The 12,982-nt window shown below is 43.5% G+C and overlaps 1 long non-coding RNA gene across 1 annotated transcript in view; it reads left to right on the forward strand.

Annotated features, from left to right (window-relative positions):
* The first annotated feature begins 628 nt into the window (after positions 1-628).
* Positions 629-12,982, forward strand: part of LOC111151639 — a 30,733-nt gene continuing 18,379 nt past the window's right edge. Inside the window, exons 1-2 of the long non-coding RNA XR_002640864.1 lie at positions 629-756; positions 9,867-10,016. This is a non-coding gene — a long non-coding RNA (uncharacterized LOC111151639). The remainder of the gene's footprint in view (positions 757-9,866; positions 10,017-12,982) is intronic.

Genomic DNA, 12,982 nt, shown 5'->3' on the forward strand with positions numbered 1-12,982 from the left:
AGAGGGAATTGGGGTTATATATTCCTGCGTCGAGCGGTATTCTATTTCAGTCATAGCATTTAATTATGATTGGTATGTTAGTGCCCACCGGAGCATAACAAATTGTCATTATGTTATTCTGCTGAGTCTAATTTAATTGGCAAGTTGTCACAAAAGCAATTATCCATCATTTATTTTGTTGCCATAACCACATCCAGAAGAGCACCTGCTGTCTGTGAAGAGAAATGCGCCCCAGTCTCTCAGCCCTGGATCCAGGCCACTTATCTGACACAAAGACATTGCTTCCCCTTCTGATTTAAAAATATGTTCCTCATTTCCTGCTGCGGTCTCATGAATCCTCCTGGGGGAGCCTCAAAGTGCCAAAGGAAATTCATGGTCTGGGAATTTGCCTGGGGCCCCACCACGAGGCTGGAGGTCAGCCCTGCTCTGTCAGGGGGCGGGCGGGAGGTGGCAGGAAGAAACAGGCCCCGTGGAGGTCCAGGACCTGACTGAGGTCGGGCTTTGCTCCGTCAGCTGTTTCAGCTGCCACCTCAGTGAGGGATTTATAAATATTTGTTGCTCTTCCCCCGACCCCAGGCACACCGTGTGCTCGCTCCCTGGGAAGCAAGATTGTTTGGCCATTTCACAGAGAGGGAGCCTGAGGCCCTGGGGACCGGAGACTCAGTCATGAGGGAAGGCCTGAGGAGGAGCAGGAGTACAGTGAAGACCTCTGGCTTTTTCCATTCTCCAGATGAAGCCTCTGCAGGCAAAACCAAGGTACGTTTGGGCCTGACAGAGCCCCAGGAGGATCCTCTGGGGCAGTCGAACCTTCTGCTGGCCTCCTAAAAGCTGGGCAGGGGGAAAGAACAGAGGCCAAAAAGAGCCACCAGACTGCCTGCGCACTCCAAGAGCGCGAGACGGGAACTGCCCGCTTTCCCAGGAGCCTCCAGTTCCCAGTGCTTTGGGAGGTCCTGTTGAACCCATCCCTACTTGGTTGCTGCCCCATGCTTGAACAACATCCTCCTCCCCTAAGTGCAGTAAGACTTCTGTGAATGATAAAGTCGAGGCAAGCAAAGTTTTTTGGTGTGATTTTTCTCCTAAAGTGGGAAGACAGTCATTCCTTAAAGGAAGGTGAAGCTCACAGTTCCGTGTTCTGTGAGCACAAAGCAGGTGCAAAAATCTTCCAGGAGGCTCTTATTAGCATAGTAAACAAAAGAGTCATTGTGAACAAAAACACCCCACCCACTCGACTGCAAAGAGGGAAAAAGAATCAGAGCTTTAAATCAACCAGCTTCTCCCTCTGGGGCCAGTCACTCCCCAGTTCCCAGGCTACCTCTTTGGGGACACTGGAAAATTACCAGCTTCCTGAACATAAGCAGATCAGTTCTTGCAACTCTTAAAAAAAAAAAAATTATCCCATTGTAATTGCTGACTAAAAATAATCTAAGGATGTGTCAGGTTGCTCCCTCCTGGACCAGCATTATCCCTAAGGAATGTTCCTCATGGCTGTGGAGAAGTTGCTCTTGCCACCAGGAAGGCCACCACAGCAAAATGTCCAGGATCTCTGCTCAGTGTGAGAGGGCCCCAGTGAGGCTCAGTGGCCCAGACTTACGCAGTCGATATGAGAGCAGGAAAAGCTTTAATGTGCAGTGGAGAGGCCATGCATGAGGGCCCTGCTGGGCCCAGTTGTGGTAGAGGATGGTGCTTGGTTACAAGTAAGGGTGTGTATTAGCTTGAACCCTCTGGAAAGTAGGTTGGCTAAATGGATCAAGAGCCATCAACACTGTCCCTCATCTTCGACCCAGGAAGTCTGCTTAGGATAAGCAAACCATTTCAAAAACAGAAGAAAGATGTTTGCTCTGGTGTTATTTTATAATAGCAAAAACAAAATCTGTGCTGAGAGCAAACTGACCTAGAGCACGTGGCTCTAAGCCCACGGATATTGATAGAGTTTGCTGCATGTTTTCTGGGAGGGATGTTGAGTCAGGAATTCTTAATGCAACTGCATTAAGGGAGCACCGAAACAGAGCTAGGTTACATGTGTATGCAAATTCAGCCCAGACATGGTCCCTCCTGTGTTAGTTTCCTTTTTTTTTTTTTTTTAAGATTTTATTTATTTATTTATTTGTCAGAGAGAGAGCACAAGCAGGCAGAGTGGCAGGCAGAGGCAGAGAGAAAATCAGGCTCCCCACTGAGCAAGGAGCCTGATGCGGGACTTGATCCCAGGACCCCGGGATCATGATGTGAGCCAAAGGCAGTGGCTCAACTGACAGAACCACCCAGGCGCCCCTGTTGGTTTCCTCTTGCTGCTGTAACAAATCATGTCCAACTTCACGGCTTCAACAGTACGTGTTTATTACCTTACAGTCCTGTATGTCGGAAGGCTGTAACAGGTCTCCTCGGGCTAACATCAAGATGCCTACATGGCTCTTTTCCTCTCTGGAGGCTCTGGGGAGAATCTACTTCCTTGCCTTTTCCAGCATTTGGAGCCTGTCTGAGCACCTTGGCTTGCTGGCTCCTTCCTCCACCTTCAAAGCCGAAAGTGAGCTGAATCCTCACACTGTATCCCTCGGGCCCTCTCCAGGAGTCACAGCTCCCTCTGCCTCCCTTCTTCTGCCTCTCTGTGCCATTTTTAAGGACCCATGTGATTATATTGGACCCACCCAGACAATCCAGAATAATCTGGTTTTAGGTCAGCTGACTAACAACCTTAATTCCCTTCTGCCACATAATGCCACATAATGCAGAATATTCACAGGTTCTGGAGATTACGATATGGGCATCTTTGTGTGTGTGTGGTGGTGGTGGGGCATTATTTTGCAAACCCACTCCAGACCAGGAGCTTACAATTTAGTGACAGAGGCATGTGAACATATCTCTAGAGGATGTGGCAGAGTGCCATAATCAGCCAACAAGATCTGGGGAGGCAACATGCCCATTTGTAGTAATCCAGAAAGTCCTTGCTGGAAGCCACACGCTATCCCAGGCAAGTTTCCTCCTCCTCCAGCACACTCTCTGCTCTGGTCACTTGAGCCTCCCTGCTATCACATAATCACCACGTGCTCTTTCCCAGTCCCAGTCTTTGTCCATTGCTGCCCCTGCCTGGCTGCCCTTGTTTCTTCTTACTCCTTATCCGAATCTCACCCACCCATCACAATCCAGAACAAGTCCCACGTCCTCCATGACTCTTCCCTTGTACCCTCTTATCCAGGGCTTCTATCCCATTTCTATTCTCAGTTACATACTCTTCTACTGAAGTATAGTTGCTACTCCATTTTACTGAGTTACTGTGTCTCAGCTAGATGGTAACTACTGTGATATCAGGGATCATGTGTTATATATATATAAATTTGCTAAATTTGTACAAGCTATTCTTTGAACAAACAAAGCACTCACAAAGGTGCTGGCCCTGGGAATAGACAGGTGATCCAAAGGGAGTCTTGTTCTAAAGGCGATCAGTCTAGAGTGGACAGGAAATGACAAGCCGACCAGGGGGTTATGAGGTGATGTGACGAGAGCTAGAATAGTACTATACGTAGGAGGGGCATCTAGGTCAGCTAGTGGGTGGATGGAGGAAGGCTGACAGAGGAGGTGATATTTGAGCTGAGTTTTGAGAAATGAGTAAGAGTGAGCTAGATAAAGGGATATGGGAGAAGGATTCTATTCCAAGAGGAGGAGGAGGAGCATTTAAAGCACAACAAAGAGGGGCGCCTGGCTGGCTCAGCTGGTAGAGCATGTGACTCTTGATCTCAGGGTTGAAAGTTCAAGCCCCATGCTGGGTGCAGAGATGACTTAAAAATAAAATCTTTTAAAAAAGCAGGGGCACCTGGTAGCTTAGTCGGTTAAGCATCTGCCTTCAGCTCAGATCACGATCCCAGGGTCCTGGGATCGATCACCATGCTGGGATCCTCAGAGAAGAGTCTGCTTCTCCCTCTCCCTCTGCTGCTCTCCCTGTTTGTGGTCTCTCTCTCTTAAATAAATAAAATAAAATCTTAAAAGAAAATAAAGCAGAACAAGGCGATTGAATTCTGGAAAAGCTACTCATCTCTCTCCGCCAGATATAAGAATATTATAGATGCTCAGTTTTCTTCAACTTGGTTTTCCCCGCCTCCTAGCACGAACTCACTGCTCTGGTGACTTGAACCTCCTCTCTGTTCTTTTCCGTAGTCGGTGTGCTTTCCCCCAGCCCAGCTCCTTCGACCATTGACTTGGAAAAAACGGAGAGTGCTTACATTTGCAAGTGAAACCGACAGGGAAGGGACAAAATGGATCAAGTTGTACTAAGCCCCCTAACTAACAATGATTATACCTGTGACAGACATAAATAATATTGTGAGTGTATAACCTTATAAGGAAAAGACAAAACTTAAAAAAAACCAGACAAATGATATGAATAAACATTTTACAGATGAAAGAATACAAATGCCCGACAAGCATATGAAAAGACACTCAACTCTATTTGTAGTCAGGGAAACGCAAAAGAAATCAATAATTAGTACCGGTTTCACTCATCAGATTGGTGAAAATTAAAGATTGATAACATCCAGTGTTGTCAAGTGCGTGGGTAAACAGAGACTATGTGAATTGCTAAGCCTTTTTGAAAAAGTAATCTCAAGGTGACTGTTAGAAGTAAAATGAACACATCGTCTGATTCCAACTTTGAGAATGTATCTTATAGAAATAATAACATCCATATACATATATATAAGCTATATACAATGTAGGTAATGAGACATACAATCTCGTATATATACAATAAGTTATGTCTATATACACACAAAAGACAGACCCTATTTATAGCAGCAAAAGCTGGATATAATCAGAATTGTCCATCAATAGGGGCCTGTTGAATAAATTATAGTATTTATAGAAGATTATGGAGGTATTAAAGAGTTAATTAGATCCATAGATGTTGATGTGGAGAAGTTTGCATGATACAATGTTGAGAAGCAGGAACAGCTTTAAAGAAGGTGAGGCAGAGGGGGAGGCTATGATGGGGAATGGTTAGATATGTTGAAATGGTCACAAAGGAAGTGATGGAAGGTTATATGCTCCAGGATGTTAACACTGATTACCTCAACTGACTGGACTTGGAGGGGAGACAGTAACTTAAAATAAATTCTGTATTGTTTGCCTTGTGACAATGAGCACAGACTATTTTTATAATTGCAAATATTAATAATATTTAAAAACAAGTACTGAGGAAGGTGTTCAGCAGGGCTTCCCTGTCAAGGGGGGGGGATGAATGATTCCTGTGGGCAAGTTCCTGAGTTCAGGCCTTTTTTGTCCCTCCCTGGCCTCTCTTCTATTCAAATGAGCTAATTAAACAAACGTGAGATAGCTTTCATTTCCTTGGTTAAGTGGCTTTAGATCCTGGGATAAAAACAGCATCATTTACATTGGTAGTGACCCTCTTTTTGTATCCGTGAACTCCAATAATAAATTAATTAGAGCCATTCAGCCCCAACCCGCCTCCCCGAGGATGGCCTTTCTTTGCGTGCGGCAACTGTCTGGATCGGGCTCAGGGTGAGGTGTATTGTTAAGGCTGCTTCTCTGCAGTAGCAGGGTGAGCCCGGTGTCAGCTCCCCGGCTTGTGAAGTTGTCTGGGTACTTTCCTCACATCTTGGAGGCTAAACTAGTTGAATATGTGCGTGGTTGACCAAGGGGAATGCCATTTGCATCTCAGCTCCCCGCTTCTTAGCCACGCTGGCAGAAGGCCTTTCTTCAGAGCCTGAGCTACTCCAGAGGTCAAAGGCCCACGGTCACCATGGCAACTCCCTTCAGGGCCGGAAGGAGGGGGCTGAGGGAAGGACTCAGAAACTCACCAGGGGGCCCCAGGCGAAAGCACTTTCACAGAGAGGGAGTTCAAAGTCTCCACTTTGGGGCTGCTTTACAGGGCATGGCTTTATATAGGATACATTATGTCTGGAGAAGTTGCTTTGGGTCAATTTTGGGGGTAAGATTGTGTAATTTTATTGTGAGCACGCAAGTGGAGTTCCCTATATTTAGGAACCTGTTGTGAATTCTTTTGTAAGGTGGATAAAAACACCTGTTATTTTTTTTTAGTGCTGATGGGGTCCGTGATCAAAGGAGCGAGACTGATACAAACCGAAGGTCAAGCAAAGCTTTATTTCATGCCAGCATCGAGAATCAGACCTACTGGTCTTGGCTGTCCCTTATGGAGGCCCTCCCAGCATCACAGACTAGCTTTTATAGAGCAAAGGCCATGTGGTTGGGCCTGGCCACACACAGGTAGCCAATGAGATTGTAACACACAGAGAAAGTTGCATAGTCATGCTAGGTCCCACACGGGTGGCCAATTGAATTACAATTCACCCTATAGTAGCTATTTGAACTAGCCTATCACCTTGGTCAGAATTGGCGCCCAAGTTTGGCGCCCAAGTTTGGCGCCCAAAATGCGGGGCCCACATTCTTTGGCAGTTAGGGAGATAGTATGTGTGTTTTACTGATTGGATGTCTCCACCTGACCTGACCCGCCCTTGTATTTGGGCTCTGTTATCAGGGACTGGTTGACCATATTTTACTGGTTTCCCAGACTTGGTTTTTAGCAAGTTCCTCTGGTGGGTGGGGGGCAGGGTCAGTTTAAGTTTTACTGCACAAACAACAAAATGGCTGTTTAACCGAGATGGTTAAACTTAGCTCTGGCTAAGTAGGCCCCTACAGTGCGAGCAAAGATGTTCAGATATCAAGTTGTTCTGAAGTTTGGCACAACAATTTCTTTGGGTCTGGAAGGTGGGGGTTGGTAGTGGGAGTAACGGTGGGAAGGAGCCTCCTCTGAGTGATGCCTACAGTGCTTTTTGGATGCTGTCTTTAGATGAGGTTCTACCAAAAGAAGAGCCTGGGCCGAGGATTCAGGTGGCAAGGGTTTATAAAGGAACGGCTGTCAGAAGACAACTACAGGGGAATGGCAGAAGTAGGATCGGGAAGGGAAGAAACCAAGCAAAGGTGAGATTTCAGGTCCCAGACTCAGCCTGATCCCACGGGGAGCTCCGGGGTCCAGATTATACTTGAGAGCTTGCTACCCTGAGTCAAAGCTACCAGGTATTTATGCCCTCAGGTCGCTTAGTCATTGGCATAGGCTGCCCAGGGGGAAAGTGTTAAATTCAAGTGCAGCAGCTTTGGTGCCCAAGGTCAATCCTCTGAAAGTCATCAGTGCAAGCTGTTAGTAGTGAAGTACACGCAGTGGGTGGGATCCCAAAGGATCCAGGAGGAGTTTCGAAGGAGTCCACTGAAGATGCCAAGTATGTCTACAAACGGCTCTCTAAGGGCTCAACCTCAACAAGAAATCAGTGAACGGAATTAGCTACCCACACGTATTTAGAACGGTGTTGGAAGATGGATGTACACTTAGTGGGTGCAGAGTTGGTTGAACAAACATTTCAGAAGAACATGGAACGAATGGCTCCTACTTGGAGGAGCAGCTCCAGGAGCAGACCCAAGGACTCCCCCGGGGCCTGTGTCGCGAAATGTTTAGGTCTATATCTCAGAGGCTGATGGAGAGCTCGTCCAAGTAAATCCGTGGATTACCCTAAACTGAGAGGAAATGTAATCGAACAAAGGGGAAAAAAGTTGAAAAGGGATTCCAATGAACGGATAGCTATGAGATTGAAATTAAAAAGATAAATGTAAATGTAATATGAAGTTAATTTTATTGTGGTTATTCATACAATGGAATTTTACATGACCACTAAAAATAATGTCAGATAATAATAACATAATAACATAAAAATGTTCATGATTATTTGGTTGTAAAAGGACATTACAATGTTCATGGAAAACATTTTGAAAGATGTCCTAAAATGCAATGCTGGGGCTCCTGGGGGGCTCAGTCGGTTAAACATTTGCCTTCAGCTCAGGTCATGGTCCCAGGATCCTGGGATGGAGCCCTGCCTTGGGCTCCCTGCTCGGTGGGGAGTCTGCTTCTCCCTCACCCTCTGCCCTTCTCCTCTGCTCTTGCTCTCTTTCTCTCAAGTAAATAAACAAAGTTTTTTAAAAAATTTAAAAAAGAATGAAACCTGCCTTGCCCGCACCTTGACCTTGGGCTTTCCAGGTTCCAGAGCTGTGAGAAAGAAATTTGTGTTGTTTAAATCACTCAGTAGATGGTATTTTGTTATGGCAGCCTGAGCAGACTAACACAATGTTCATGGATCAGAAGATTCAATAGTGTTAAAATGTCAGTTTGGTGCACCTGGCTGGCTCAGTCACTGGAGCATGTGGCTCTTGATCTCAGGGCTGTGAGTTCAAGCCCCACACTGGGTGTGGAGCCTACTTAAAAAAAAAAAAAAAAGTTGTCAGTTCAAACCAGATTGACCTAGAGATTTAACAAAATTCATAATAAAATATCAGAGGGCATTTTTATAGAAATTGGCAAGCTGTTTCTAAAATTTATATGAAAATTCAAAGGACCTAGTGAGCCAAAACAGCATAGAAAAGAGCAAAGTTGGAAAACTTAAACTATGTGATTTCAAGACCTTATTATACAGCTACAGTAATCAAGACAGTGTGGTGCTGGTGTGAAGATAACTACATAGATCAATGGAACAAAATAGAAAGCCCGGAACTATACCAGCGCATATGGAACCAACTGATTCTCAACAAAGCTGTCAAAGCATGTTAGGATTAAGAACTTTCATTCACCAAATGCCACTATCAAGAGAGTGTAAATCAGCATCCAGTCAGGAGACCAAAATGATACCAATTAACATGAGCAGATATTTAATATAAAGAAATAGAATACAATGAAAAGGAAAAAGGTGATCTAAAAGGGTAAAGGAGAGTGCTAAGATATAATAAGATATAATAAAGGTCGTAAGTGCAGGAAGCAGCTATGACCTCAGGGTTGAGGGAAAAGTGAACAAGGAGGGAGTCTAAACACTTCAGGGTGCCTGGCTGGCTCAGTTGGTGGAGCATGTAACTCTTGATCTCAGGGTTGTGGGTTTGAGCCCTGTGTTGGGTGAAAAGATTATTTAAAAATAAAATCTTTTTTATTTTTAAAGATTTATTTATTTATTTGAGAGAGAGCGGGAGCATGTGTTGGGTGTGAAGGGGCAGAGGGAGAGGGAGAGAGAGAGAAGGAGACTCCCTGCTGAGTGTAGAGCCCGAAACATAGCTTGATCCCATGACCCTGAGATCATGACCTGAGCAGAAATCAAGGAGTCAAGACGCTTAACTGACTGAGCCACCCAGGTGCCCCAGTTTTCTTGTTTTTAAGATTTTATGTTTGGAGCACCTGGGTAGCTCAGTCCATTAAGCATCTAACTCTTGATCTCAGCTCAGGTCTTGAGATCCAAGTCGTGAATTCAAGCCCTGCATTAGCCTCCTTGCTCAGTGGGGTGCCGTCTTCCCTCCCTCTCCCTCTGCCCCCCACTCACGTGCTTTCTTCTCTCTCTCTCAAATAAATAAATAAATCTTAAAAAAAAAAAAAAAGCTTAGGGCCGCCTGGGTGGCTCAGTGGGTTAAGCCTCTGCCTTCTGCTCAGGTCATGATCCCAGGGTCCTGGGATCAAGCCCTGTGTTGGGCTCTCTGCTCAGCGGGGAGCCTGCTTCCCCCCTCTCTCTCTGCCTGCCTCTCTGCCTACTTGTGTTCTCTTTCTCTCTGTCAAATAAATAAATAAAATCTCGGGGGGGGGGAAGCTTAGGAGGAGAGCACCCCCCCACCCCATAAGGCTAAGATTCAGATCTCTGAAGAGGGTCATGGCTGCTTCAAGAATACTCTGTCAGCTACTGCAGGAACAAAGGGAATGGCTGGAAAATATTCACCACCGTGGTAAACAAGCCCGGACCTTTGTACACTGCTCCGTTTGGTGTTCCATGCAAAAATATAACAACAGAAGAAAATAAGTAACTCTTCCTCTTCCATCCTTGCAGTGAGCCTCCAGTATCTTCTGCTGACAAAACACATCATCAAGCCAGCTGGCACAGGAGAAATATCATCTTTAGAGTCCAGTTCCAGAATCACCAAGCAGAGCAAAGCAATCACGAAGGTAGTAAATGTACAACTGGAACGAAAGTGAACAGGTAAGCCACAGAGAGTGGAAGAAAATATTTGTCATAAGTAAGCTGTCAAAGGAGTCATATACAGAATACAGAAGGAACTCCTACAAATCAATACAGGAAAAAGACAGACAACCCAATAGAAAAATAGGCGAAAGAATTATACATTTACTAAAGAAAATTTCTCAGTAGTCAGTAAGTATATTAAAATGTCATTCTGGAGAGGTGCCTGGGTGGCTCAGTCGGTTAAGTGTCTGACTCTTGATCTTGGCTCAAGTCATGGTCTCAGGGTCATGGGGTTGAGCCTCGCATTGGGCTTACTGCCCAGCTTGTCTCCCTCTCTCTGCAGCCCCCACTCTCTCTCTCTCTCTCTCTCTCAAATAAATAAATAAATCTTTTTAAAAAATGTCATCCTAGGGGCACCTGGGTGGCTCAGTGGGTTAAAGCCTCTGCCTTTGGCTCGGGTCATGATCCTGGGGTCCTGGGATCGAGCCCTGCATCGGGCTCTCTGCTCTGTGGGGAGCCTGCTTCTTCCTCTCTCTCTGCCTGCCTCTCTGCCTACTTGTGATCTCTGTCTGTCAAATAAATAACTAAAATCTTTTAAAAAAAATGTCATCCTAGAAATATAAATTAAAACCACAGTGTGATACTATTATACCCCCACCAGAATGGCTAAAATGGAAGAGATCAGATATTGACTGTGTATCCAGTGACTTTGGTAAATTACTTATTTGTACTAATAGTTCTTCTCTACATCTTTTTGGGGGTTCTATATACTCAATTATGTTGCCTGTGAATAATGGCAGTATGCTTTATGTATTTTGAAGCTCTGTCGTTAGCTGTACCAATACTGATGATTATGAATTTGCTCCTTTATTATTATGAAATGACCCTTACCCCTGGTAATATTCCTGCTCTAAAATTTGTCTGGTATTTTATAGCAACTCCTGCATTCTTTTGTTTAGTTTTAGTGTATCTTTTTCTGTGCTTTTACTTTTAACCTAAATTGTTCTTTATATTTAAAGTGGATTCCCCGTAGAGAGCATATAGTTGTGCCTTGCTTTCTTATCCAATCTGACAATCTCTGCCTTTTAATTGGGGTGCCTATTGATGTGTTAGATTTAAAAATACCATTTTGCGACTGTTTTTCTATTTGTGCCATCTATTTTTTGTTCCTCCCCCCCTTTTGCTTTTGTATGAAATAAGTATTCATTTTACGATTTCATTTTATCACATTTATTTGCTTATTAGCTAAACCTTTTTGTTCTTTTAGTGGTTGCTTTAGGATTTAAAATGTAGACATTTAACTTATCACAGTTTACCTTCAAGAAATAATATACCACTTCACTTATGCTGAAAGAACCTTATACCACTAGCCTTCCATTTCCCTGCTCCTGGTCTTGGTGCTTTTGCTGTCATACATTTTACTTCTGCATATACTAGGAACCACAGCGTGCATGTATCAGTTTTGCTTTAAACTATCAATTACCTTTTAAGGAGACTTAAATAATAATAAAACAAGACTTATATTTACTCACATATTTGCTATTTCTGGGGTTCTTCCTTTCTGTATATTAAAATTTTCTTTTGATATAATTTTAATGCTGCCTGAAAAACCTATTGAAGACTTCATTATCCTGGTGGCTTGCTGGTGGTGACTTCTTTTGGCTGTCATATGTCTTAAAAGGTCCCTATTTTGTTTTTGTTTTTGTTTTTTTTTTGAAAGATATTTTCTCTATGTATAGAAATCTAGGCTAGTAGTTTTTTTCCTAACAAAGATGTCACTCCACTATCTTCTCACTTGCATTGCTTATGATGAAAAGTCTGTTGTCATTCTTATTATCATTGTTCTGTATGGAATGTATCCCCCCACTGTCCCCCCGCCCCGGCTGCTTTTAAGATTTTTTCTGTATTGCTGGTTTTAAGTATTGTGATTATGGTATGGCTGGATGTAGTTTTCTTCATGTTTCTTACTCTTGGGGTTCATTTTTATTTGTCTTCTTGTATTTGTGGGTTTATAATTGTCATTAAATTGGAAAAAATCTTTAAAAAATTTTTTTTAAAGATTATTTATTTATTTATTTGAGAGAGACCGCAAGAGAGGGAACACAAGTAGGGTGGGTGGAAGAGGGAGAAGCAGACTTCCCACCGAGCAGGGAACCTGAGGCAAAGCTTGATCCCAGGACCCTGGGATCATGACCTGAGCCAAAGGCAGATGCTTAATAACTGAGCCACCCAGGTGCCCCAAATTCGGAAAACTCTTAACCATTATTTCTTCAGACTTTTGTCCCTCTTTCTTCTCTTCTTGAATTTTAGTTACACGTATGTTTGATGTTATGTCACAGAGCACTAATACTGTTTTTACTGTTATATCTTCAAGTTCATTAATTTTTTCTTCTGTGTAAGCCCACTCAGATTTATTTTGCATCTCTAGAAGTTCAGTTGGGTCTTATAAAATATTTTCCATGTCTATCCTTATCATGATCACACTTTCCTTTACTTTCTTGGACATATGCAATGGTAGCTATTTTAATATCCTGTCTACTAACTTTATCACTTGTTTCATTTCTGGATCTGTTTCTGGTGCTTGGTGTTTCTCTTGGTTATGGATCATATATTCCTTCTTCTTTTTATGCTTGGTTATTTTTTTAGTTTTTCCCTCTACTATGCCCACATTTGATTCCCCAACATTTCAACCTGTTGACCCTAATTTTGTTTTGCAGAGTTATGTAAACTCCATGTTACTGAAGCCTGTAGCACCTTTCTTCATAGCACTTTTCAATCTTTTAAATGCCACATTCACTTGTGTGATCATTTAGCCAAAGTCTGCTTTCTTCACCATACTCTCTCTATAATATAGGCTCTAGTAATAATCACAGCCATCATTATACCCCAGTGTAGCACACAGGCCTGGTGCACAGAGGTTCTTCATAAATATCTGTTGAATGAATCAATGAATGAATGCTTGGGTTTAATGATTGGCACCAGTT

Source organism: Enhydra lutris, unplaced genomic scaffold, assembly GCF_002288905.1.
Source record: "Enhydra lutris kenyoni isolate GAN:26980312 unplaced genomic scaffold, ASM228890v2 scaffoldscaffold26, whole genome shotgun sequence".
NCBI lineage: Eukaryota > Metazoa > Chordata > Mammalia > Carnivora > Mustelidae > Enhydra > Enhydra lutris.